The sequence below is a fragment of the Pituophis catenifer genome, unplaced genomic scaffold (genome assembly GCF_029215685.1).
Source record: "Pituophis catenifer annectens isolate HBS135680 unplaced genomic scaffold, rPitCat1.0.hap2 SCAF_11, whole genome shotgun sequence".
Taxonomy (NCBI): domain Eukaryota; kingdom Metazoa; phylum Chordata; class Lepidosauria; order Squamata; family Colubridae; genus Pituophis; species Pituophis catenifer.
The window spans coordinates 10,424,263-10,434,754 of NW_027256891.1; positions in this window are offsets into that span (position 1 = coordinate 10,424,263).

Below are 10,492 nucleotides of genomic sequence, written 5' to 3' on the forward strand. Positions count from 1 at the left end.
AATAAAATAAATAAATTACAGGAATTCTCTCTGGTCTTGGGGTTGAGAAGACTGGAACTCTTTGTTGGACATACTTTTTATTATATTTGTTTAAGGTTATATAGCGTGACCAGATCCCATCTGGTTCTGTTTTTTGGTTTTTGTTGTTGCTGCGGAGTGTGTTAGATTGTAAGCTGCTCAGAGTCAGTTGAAGTTAGGTAGTATCAGTTTCACTAGGTAGAACAGACAAGGAAATCAATTTCACAGAAAGGCTGAAACTAATTTTATTGAGATTGGCTATAATAAGGGAATCTCGCAAGTCTGATTGTGTTTTGCCTTCTTCCCTTTTTTACATTCCAGTGAATTAGGGAAGCATCTACCTGAACCGTTCCAAATATTATCTTTTTGTTCTGGATTTTAAAAAAATGTTTCAGCCACCTTTGCCCATATATCTCCATCAAGGTCATCTTCTTTAGTCTCTACAGGCAGTGCCTAAACTGAACAAAGTAAAAAAAAAATTCTGTAGTAACTAATAATAACTGAGCAATAAGCTGAGTGTAATTAACATGCAAATTGTGGTTTTATTTTCTTTATGCCCTAGATTTATTAGGATGCAAGGCAACTCAAAATATCTCTGGCAAAATTGCATTTCCATGTCTTTATGAGTATTTTTGAAAGATATTTTTTAAAAAAGGAAGCTTGCAGAATTAAGGGAGCAGGCAAGCAAACAGATATAATAAAGAAACAATGGGAATTGCTGGACTCCTTCGTTGAAAAAGAGAACTAATTAAACTTGTTGCATTCATGTAATGCTGATAAAAACTAGCTTGACGTGCCTGGTAGCATTATTTCAAGTTGCTAAAAGAATAATAGTTATGAGAGCAAAAGCCCTCTAGCAGACAGAGCTTTGACAGGCAGTTAGGTTTTAGAAGAGCAAGACTAAGAACAAAATGCTCTTCTGGCAATAACTGTCTGCTGAAAAGATGTATGTATTTGAGGAGTAACAAGCTGATATAACAAAAACCAACATCCTTCTTTACTATCTCTTTTCCTCTTTCATCAGTAGTGGGTTTCAAAATTTTTTACTACCAGTTCAGTGGGTGTGGCTTGGTGGGCATGGCAGGGAAAGGATACTGTAAAATCTCCATTTCCACCCCACTCCAGGGGAAGGTTACTGCAAAATCCCCATTTCCTCCCAATCAGCTGGGACTTGGGAGGCAGAGAATAGATGGGGGCGGGGCTAGTCAGAATTTTTACTACTGGTTCTCTGAACTACTCAAAATTTCCACTACCAGTTCTCCAGAACTGGTCAGAACCTGGTGAAACCCATCTCTGATGTACATGTACGTGTATATGTAATGTGTGTCACCATATACACACATGCATACATAAACATCCACATACACATAATACACACATACACAACATCTTTTATTTTTAAAAGATTAAAAACTAATGCAAACTTTACAAAGGAAGAAAGAAAAAAGGGAAGATGAAATCAAAGAGAAAGATAAAAGTACAAGAAAGGAAAAAAGGAAAAGAGAAAAAAAAGGGGGGAAAAGATATAAAGAAGTAGTTTTTAATCTTCTTCACCACAGTTATAAGTAGAATTATAAATTTATTTCTAAATGTACAATGTCTCTCTTCTTTCTATAATTTATCGTATCTAAACATAAAAACCATAAACCATATTTTTTTTTCTTTTCTAAGAAAAGTCCCTAAGTGATTTCTAGTCAGAAATAAATGTAGATATTTTCTTTAATCAAAATAGTCAATTTGACCATTTCGACAAGTTCCATCATCTTCACCAATCATTCCTCCACTGTAGGAATTGACAGTTTTTTCCAACTTTGTGCTGAAGTGCGGGCTCACCCCACTTATCTGATATTCCCTAGGCAACATCTCTTCCCCCCATCTGCCGATATCATTGCCAAGGTCATTTTCACATACCCTTACAGAAGGTTAGATAAAAATCCTGTCTACTGTATATTCCTTGCCTTGGTGACAACTAAGCCACTAACCATTTATTGAGAAGTCTTCACAGTAAAGTCTCCATGACTGCTTGACTCAAATATATTCTGCATAGAATATATACAAATGATCATCATCAACAACAACATGGCAACCAAGAACACAAACACTTTGTAGAGATTGGCTTATTAAATACTCCGTCTCAGTGTCTGCAGGAATAGCCAGGTCTTCAGACTTTCATGAAAGACCAATAGGAGCAAAGCCCAGGTGGATAGCTATTTCACGGCAGGTGCCATGATGAAGAAGACACATTTCCTAGGTCCCATTAAATGGTATTGCTTAGGAGACGTGAGTAGAAGTGTGCCAACCCAGATGGGCCTACTGAGATGAGAACTAATGGGAAGCAGGTGCCTTTGCAAGTAATTTGGTTCTGTGCCATGAAGGCTTTTATAGGTAATAACCAGCACCTTGAAATATAGCTTGAAACCTACTAAAAGCCAGTGCAGCTCACATAGTAATGATATAACTCCTTGGTATCAGTTGTCTGCTGTTGATGAAATTTGAAATGGAATCAAAGGGATTCTGTGGGAAAATTTATTTATTTATTTATTTATTAATTTAATTTGTATACCGCCCTTCTCCCAGAAGGGACTCAGGACGGTGAACAGCCAAAATTAAAAAACATACAAATACAAAAGTTAAGATAATTAAAAAGAATTAAATCACTAGCTTCCCAATTTAAAACCCCCAAAATCTATAAAATTTAAAATCCCAATTTAAAAACCATTTAGGCTAGGCCAGTGCCTTCAACTGATACAAAGGAGTTATATCAATACTATTACTATACTATACTACTACTATACTATACTACTACCATTCACAAAATGGTGCTTTCAACTGCAAAAAAAAATAAAAAATAAAATAAAAAATAAATACAACTTTGAATATTCTTATTTGCATGGAAAAAAGACCTGAAAGAGGTCAGCAAAATCCAGAATTCCAATTAGCCCACTGCAAATAAGTCCCTCCCATTCAATCACAAGACTATTTCCTTCCACAATCATTTATGCTTCGACTAATGGAGAATGAAGAGTACAGCACTTCTCAGCTACCAATGCTTTTTCTTTGTGGTTCATTTGGGAAAGTATTCTATGAAATTGTTATTGCTAATTGTAAATTTCCTACAGCCTTGCACCAGGAAACCTATTTTCTCTAAGTTGGTTTTCCCTAGGTGTTTCTTCTCTGCAATAAGTGTGGCTAAAGGAAAAAAATACGACTCCTCTGAGAGCAATTTACTGGCCTCATGAGCCACGGTGGTGCAGTGGTTAGAGTGCAGTACTGTAAGCTACTTCTGATGACTGCTGGCTGCCTGCAATTTGGCAGTTCCAATCTCACCAGGCTCAAGGTTGACTCAGCCTTCCATCCTTCTGAGTGGGTAAAATGATGGGTAAAATGAGGACCCAGATTGTTGGAGGCAATATGCTGACTCTGTAAACCGCTTAGAGAGGGCTGTAAAGCACTGTAAAGCGGTAGATAAGTCTAAGTATTATTGCTATTGCTCATTTAAAGACCACTACGGTTTGGTGGTTTTGAAACAGCATGATTGGTTCCCATCTTGGGAACAAAAACTGAAAGAGGCAGAGAAAAAAACCCTGGCTGTTAGAAATTCTGTTTATATATAGCACCACGAGCAAACAAAGACTACAGTCACCATGTGCTTTACTGCTCAACTGTTTTACTGTAATAGAAAACAGGAAACTCTACAGCACATCTTCTGGCTATTTGGTAAACAAGGTCACTGTCAATCTCTTGCATTTATCTTCAGAAATTTTCTTCTTCACTTTGAAAGTAACTTCTCCACCTTCCTTATACTGGTCTTTGTCCATAATAAAGGTTTGATTGATTAAAAGAAAAATTTTATTTTCCATCAACACAGAAAGAAAATGTCAGCCCCAGGAGGGACTATTGTATTAAGCTCAGGCTGTGATAAAGAATAGCAACCCAAACTCCAAGGAATCCACTCCTTTCTGCAAAGACAGGAAGATTCTTATTTGTTTTTTTTTAAAAAAGAAATATTTCTATCCAATTCCAAAAGTCCACACATAAAGTGACCAATGCATGAGTGACTATATGAAGGGACTTTAGCTCCAGGTAAGAGTCCCATTGATGCAAAAGCCTTCTTAGCTACTATTGCTACCTGTTGTTTGAGCAGAAGCTGAAAGTCTCAAATTGTGCATTAGTCCTTAAAGTTGTTCTGCCCCAGCTCCGGATTTCCAAGTATATTGACACACACCAACAGTCCTTATCAAATTTATTAAGTAGCAAGAATAAACAAGACTGGCAAAGGTTGGCAACCAGCCCAGAAAATAAGATATGATAAACCAAAATACTCTGATTATACGAGTTGTTTCCAGCAAGAACGCACTAGCTGTGTGCAACTTAAATAGGCTAAGGAGTGGCCAATTATCCTCAAGCCCTACTCTCGAGTAGATCTCCTCTTCCTGAGTAGCCACTCCTGCCTTTTGGCAGCCCTGCGTGCTTGAGCATTGAGGAGAGGCTCCTCCACTTCGCTCTCTCCACTTGAAGGAGCCTCTGGAGGTTCTGAAGGCCCTGGCTGAGTCTCTGCCTCTGGCACCACATCCTCTTCAGCCTCCTCGCTGTCCGACGCGAGTGCCAGCTGCGCAGGCTGCTGGCGTGACCCCACACCAGCCTCCTCCTCGTTGGGAACAGCCATGATCCGCGCAGGCCGCTGGCGGGCCACAACAAAAGTAGAAATGCAACCTCATTCAGGACTAAATCCCTGATCCTGGGAAGGTGAGAGATAAAGAACTGAATCTACTTGGATTTGTTGAAGTTCCTCATCCAGGGTGCCTCCAGACAATTGGATAAGATGTTTACCATGTTGCCAGGTCAGTCTTGGATGAGATTGTTGACACCTAAACCCACATCAAGTACTAACCCTGAAATATTATCCTGTCCATGAATATTAGTCTTCAGGATACATTATAGCCTTCTTTACAAAAAAGATGTTGAGACTTTGGAAAAAGTGCAGAAAAGAGATGATTAAGAGATAAGATGATTAAAGGCCTGGAGACTAAAACATATGAAGAATGGTTGCAGGATTTGGGCTTGCCTAGTCTAGAGAAAAGAAGGACTAGGGGGAACATAATAGCAGTATTCCAGTATTTGAAAGGCTGCCAGAAAAAAGAGGGGATCAACTTATTTTCAAAAGCACCAGAAGGCAAGACAAGAAACAATGAATGGAGAGAAGCAACCTGGAATTAAGGAGAAACTTCCTAACAATGAGAACAATTAACCAGTGAAAGGCTTGCCCTCAGAGGTTGTGGGTGCTTCATCAATGGCGGTTTTTAAGAAGAGATTGGACAACCATTTGTCTGAGATGATCTAGGGTCTCCTGCTTCAGCAAGGCATCTCACATTTTGAATTAATAGCCATGTCTTGGCCAGGTGTCCTTGTTTACCCAATGTCCTTCAGTATAAGAATTTCCACTTTATGAGCTTCAACTCTTTCAGAAAAAAGTTATGGTTTGTTATGTTATGGTTTCAAGCCATACCTTATATCCTCTCTTCCTCTCCAATTTGCGTAATTATGCTTTATTTTTAGGAAGTTCACCCAAAGGAGAATTTCTCTTTTCACCTTTCACAAAATTGAAAAGTTCTAAAGCAAAGTCTCTTTCGGCAATTAAAACTTGTAAAAAAAACCCAAAACCTAGTTTGAATGGAGAATTCATGTACTTGTGCTGTGGAGAATGTAAAATTGTGGTCTGACTGCCAATATAGTTTTATCTCTTCACTTTTTTGGGGATTGGGGGTGTTGAATAAGTCAGTTAACGTACGTTTTGATGGAAGATGTCTCACTGCAAACAGCATCATTATCACTGCATGAGGAAAAAGTGCAATTTTAATTAATGCTTTTGCCCCATTACCTTTGATATTTCAGATGGGAAAAATGGAACATTATAATCTAAATGCTTACGGCATTACACAATGGAAAAATATGAGTGCTGAACTTCAGAAATAAATATTTGCAAATTTGTGCCAAATTCATTTTTGTGCTGCTTCTTTTGATCTGAACATCAAGTACCTGACATCTGACTCACAGTATTTTAGGGGTGATAAATAAATTCTAGTATGCTAGCAGAAAAACATAAGGAACATTTATTTGGCAAGAAGAACAAAAATGAAGCTGAAATCACTCCTGTAGATGATTTGAGATGAGGCTGTGCTTCTTTCTCTTTTTTCTCTTGTCCATTTCTATTTTCACCTCTTGGTTACCAAAATTTGTTCCCTTAGGTTTGTAGATGCTCCTTCATTGTTGATGACCTGTGTAAAACTTCAGACATCAATGGAAGTGCAGCAGGGGTGGTTCTAAATTTTTTTACTAGCGGTTCTATGGCCGTGGCTTATTTTGTGGGTGTGGGTTGGTGGGGGTAATGTGACTGGGTGGGCGTGGTCAACTTTTTTTTTTTTACTTTTAAAAGCATTTTTTCTACAACCTTAGGAAGTTGCAGAAAAAAAATGCTTTTAAAAGCCTCTGACGATCAGGCAACTCAGCTTGGATGGCCAGAGGCTTTTAAAAGCATTTTTTTCCTACAACCTCTTCGGCCGAAGAGATTGTAGAAAAAATGTTTTGAAAAGTAAAAAAAAAAAAAAAAAAAAAAACCTCTGATGAGGTGGGTGGGGTAAGCGAGCGGCGACCGGGCCAGGGACCAGTTCAGAACTACTACAAATTTTTACTACCGGTTCTTGCGAACTGGTGCGAACCGGGAGCAACTCACCATTGAAGTGCAGTACTCATATGCAAGCTCTCATTTATTTAATGTATTATTCTAAAGGTCGCATCTGCAGTGGTGGACCTTTATGTATATTCCAACCATGGTGGCTTAATACTGCTAGTTAACTCTGCCCACAGCCAGGAGTTTGATCCTGACCAGCTCAAAGTTGACTAGCCTTCCATCATTCTGAGGTTGGTAAAATGAGGACCCAGATAGTTGGGGTCAATATGCTGACTCTGTAAACTGCCTAGACAGCGCTGTAAAGAACTATGGAGTGGTATGTAAGTGCCACTCGTGTCTGCTATCTCAGACTTCATAAGAAAAAGTCTGTAGACTTTTTGTTTTGATGGAATTCTTCACTTCCCTAAGGAGCCAAAAAACTCTCTTGACTGACACTTTAGAATAGACTTCTTTGAGGTCTATGCAGTGACCAGAAAGTCCTATCTTTTTGATTGTGTGTCCATCGGTTCTAAATTCATTACTTGTTTGTCCAACACTAATGTTTTTATTCATTATATTTTCCATATGGATCATCCAAACAAATGCATTTTTCAAGTAATTCATAATATATTTAACTCTTTTTATACAAAGTCTTGCTGTTGCATCTGCCATTTCTTCATCTCAAGCCATGTCAATGGCAGTTCCTTGTGCATCATACAATATATGTTCAACCATTATCATAATCTACTAGAATTACACATCGTTACACACATCTAAAAGAATTCTCAAGGAAGTCTCCATGAATTTTTTCATGCATCTTTCCTTAATATACTGTACATGTACATACAACTTTATCTAAGATACATGTCATTGCATGTACATTTCTCTCCAGCCTAAACATTCTTACATGCTGCTTCCTGCAACTTTAGCATGCCCATTTTAAGATGGAAAAAATGTTCCAGTGTAGAATTTCCTGCACTTTGTGAATAAAGTGCCTGACATGATGGATTCCGTTTTGACAATTGCACCAGTCTGCTTGAAAACAAATATGTGACAGTTTTTTTTCCCTTTCCCCCAACTACTGATTCTTGTGCTCAGTTGTTAATGCAGAGAATGAATACATTTGCAATCATTATCACGAGAACTATACTACCAGGGAAGGCGAGGGTGAAATGTTGCATTGGAAGTAAGAACATAGTAAATTGAGAAGCTATAGTGAGTGAAATAAATCTTGCTTTTCTGGTTGTTTTTGCAATATTGTTTGGATTACTAAAAAAAAGTGTTTGTTTTCCTGTTCAGAATGAGCGTGTCAAGCACTGGGGAAATCAGGAGATTCAGGCAGTTCAAAATGAGTATAAAGATTTATTGCAAGCTTAAGCACTTTACAAGAATCTGGCCAACTGGCTGTTAAGGGAAATGAGCGGGAGATAAGAGAGGCATTCAAGGTGGGTTGAATTTAGACCTCTTGCGGGCACTCAGGGACTCATAACTTATGATGCATTTTACTCCTCCCTCAGGCTCAGCCTGGTCATCTCCTACAGAGAGGACTTCTACCAATTAGCTGGACAATATATCAAGGATATTTATTTTATTTATTTTATTTTATTTTTGAATTTGTATACCGCCCTTCTCCCTGAGGATTCAGGGCGGTGAACAGCCAAATAAAAACATAAAATACAAATATTAAAACACAGTTAAATATATATATATAGAGATTTGGCCCCATTAATTAAAACGATAAACAAAACAAATCAATTAAAAAACCCTTAAAAAGAAATTAAGCCAGCCCGGCTTGTTGAAAAAAGAAAGTTTTAAGGGCACGGCGGAAGGCACTGAGGTCATGGATTCTCCTTATCTCAGGGGGCAACTGATTCCAGAGGGTAGGTGCCCCCACAGAGAAGGCCCTCCCCCTGGGGGTCACCAGCCTGCATTGTTTGGCTGATGGCACCCTGAGGAGGCCCTCTCTGTGGGAGCGCACGGGTCGGTGGGAGGTCGTCGGTGGCAGTAGGCGGTCTCGAAGATAGCTAGGCCCTATGCCATGGAGCGCTTTAAAGGTGATAACCAACACCTTGAAGCGCACCCGGAAGACCACTGGGAGGTGGGAAGATATGCACCTTCACTTTCTCATGTTGCTTACTTACTTAATATGGATTAGAATGACTCTGTGTAGAAAGGAGGTGACTATTCCTATTCCTGATCCCAGTCCATGCTTTTTTTTAATTGCCCCTCCCAGCCCAATTATAGCTGTTGGTGCTTTTGAAAATCCTCAACTGACCCAGAAAGTACTCTAGAGCAATTTCTTCAGGTACTGTTTATATCGGTTCCTTTTCAAGATCTAAAGAGGGAAAGAGAAGTTAAAGTGGAAAAGATGGAACTGACTGAGGAACAAAGTACTGGAAATTAATAAGGATTCTCCAGCTCAGCATTTCTCAAATCTTTTTGCCTTCTGCAAAAGCGTTCTGCATTACACTCAGGATTCTTGCCAGTTTCTTTCCCATTTTTTTTTTTTGTGGGTAGTTTTTCATTTATTTATGCTTTACATAATTTATATAGCCACCCACATTACAGCAGTGACTGATTAATACTCATATTACTCTCAAATAGTACTGTTAATAGTAATTAAAACCACATTACGTATCCATCAATAAGAATTAAAACTAACAAATCCGGCCCTATGGCTGTTTTAAAAACAAGATATTTACGTGAAAAACAAGATATTTATGTGAAAAACAAGATATTTGCATGCACTCTTTCTGACCATCCTTTATGTAAATGAGCACAGGAACATACCTGGCCACCAATGAAATTTCACGCACATTCTGTTTTGAATAATAATTGGGAAAACTCATACTTTTTGCCTATATTGATTAAGAAATGGTATGCAAATTAACGTGGATTGAATTTTATAGATAGCAATATTTGTTTCTTTCCAACAGAACAGGGTTGGAGCTGATCCAGTCCTTGAGCTATTTGTAAAAATAGTAAAGGTGGGATATAAATAACTAAATAGATACATTTGGTTATGAGAGTATTGTTTTCGCAAGCAATATTTGAGACAATGTTCTGCCTTCCCACTCTTATTCTGCAAGGAGGCACAGAGGCAACCTTCCCTGTTTCCCCTAGAGGTAGTCCTTGACTTACAATCATTTGCTTAATGACTGTTCAAAGTTAAAATGGCACTGAAAAAAAACGACTTACAACCACTCCTCGCACTTACAACCTCACAGCATCCTTGTGGTCATGTGATCAGAATCCAGGTACTTGGCAATTTTGTGCATACTTACAATGGTTGCAACAATCCAGGGTCATGTGATTGCCATTTGTGGCCTTCCCTTGTTGTCTCCCAACAAGTAAAGTCATTGGGGGATGCTGGATTCACTTAACAAATATGTGATTCAGTTAAGTGGAGCGATTCGCTTAATGACAAAAAGGTCATAAAATCAAGAACAAGTCATTTAACAACCATCTTGCTTAGCAACAGAAATTCTGGGCCCAGTTGTGGTCATAAATCAAGGACTACCTATATTGTGGCTTAATTTCCTTCCCTACCCTTGTCCTCTGACACTTGCCTTGCAATTCCTTCTCGCACTCTGCCAGTATGAATTAAACTTTTCAGGTTGTGACTAGAGGGCAAAGTAATAGAACATTCAGAGTGATCTGGCCCCAAATATATACTCTGAGGACCAAATGCATTTTCCAAGAATTTGGATAGTAAATTAACTTTTTAAAAACAGTATTCTGTGTTTATTCTTTTCTACAATCATTTGAGGATGAAATAGGAAGAAAACTGTACATTTTTGGAACTGT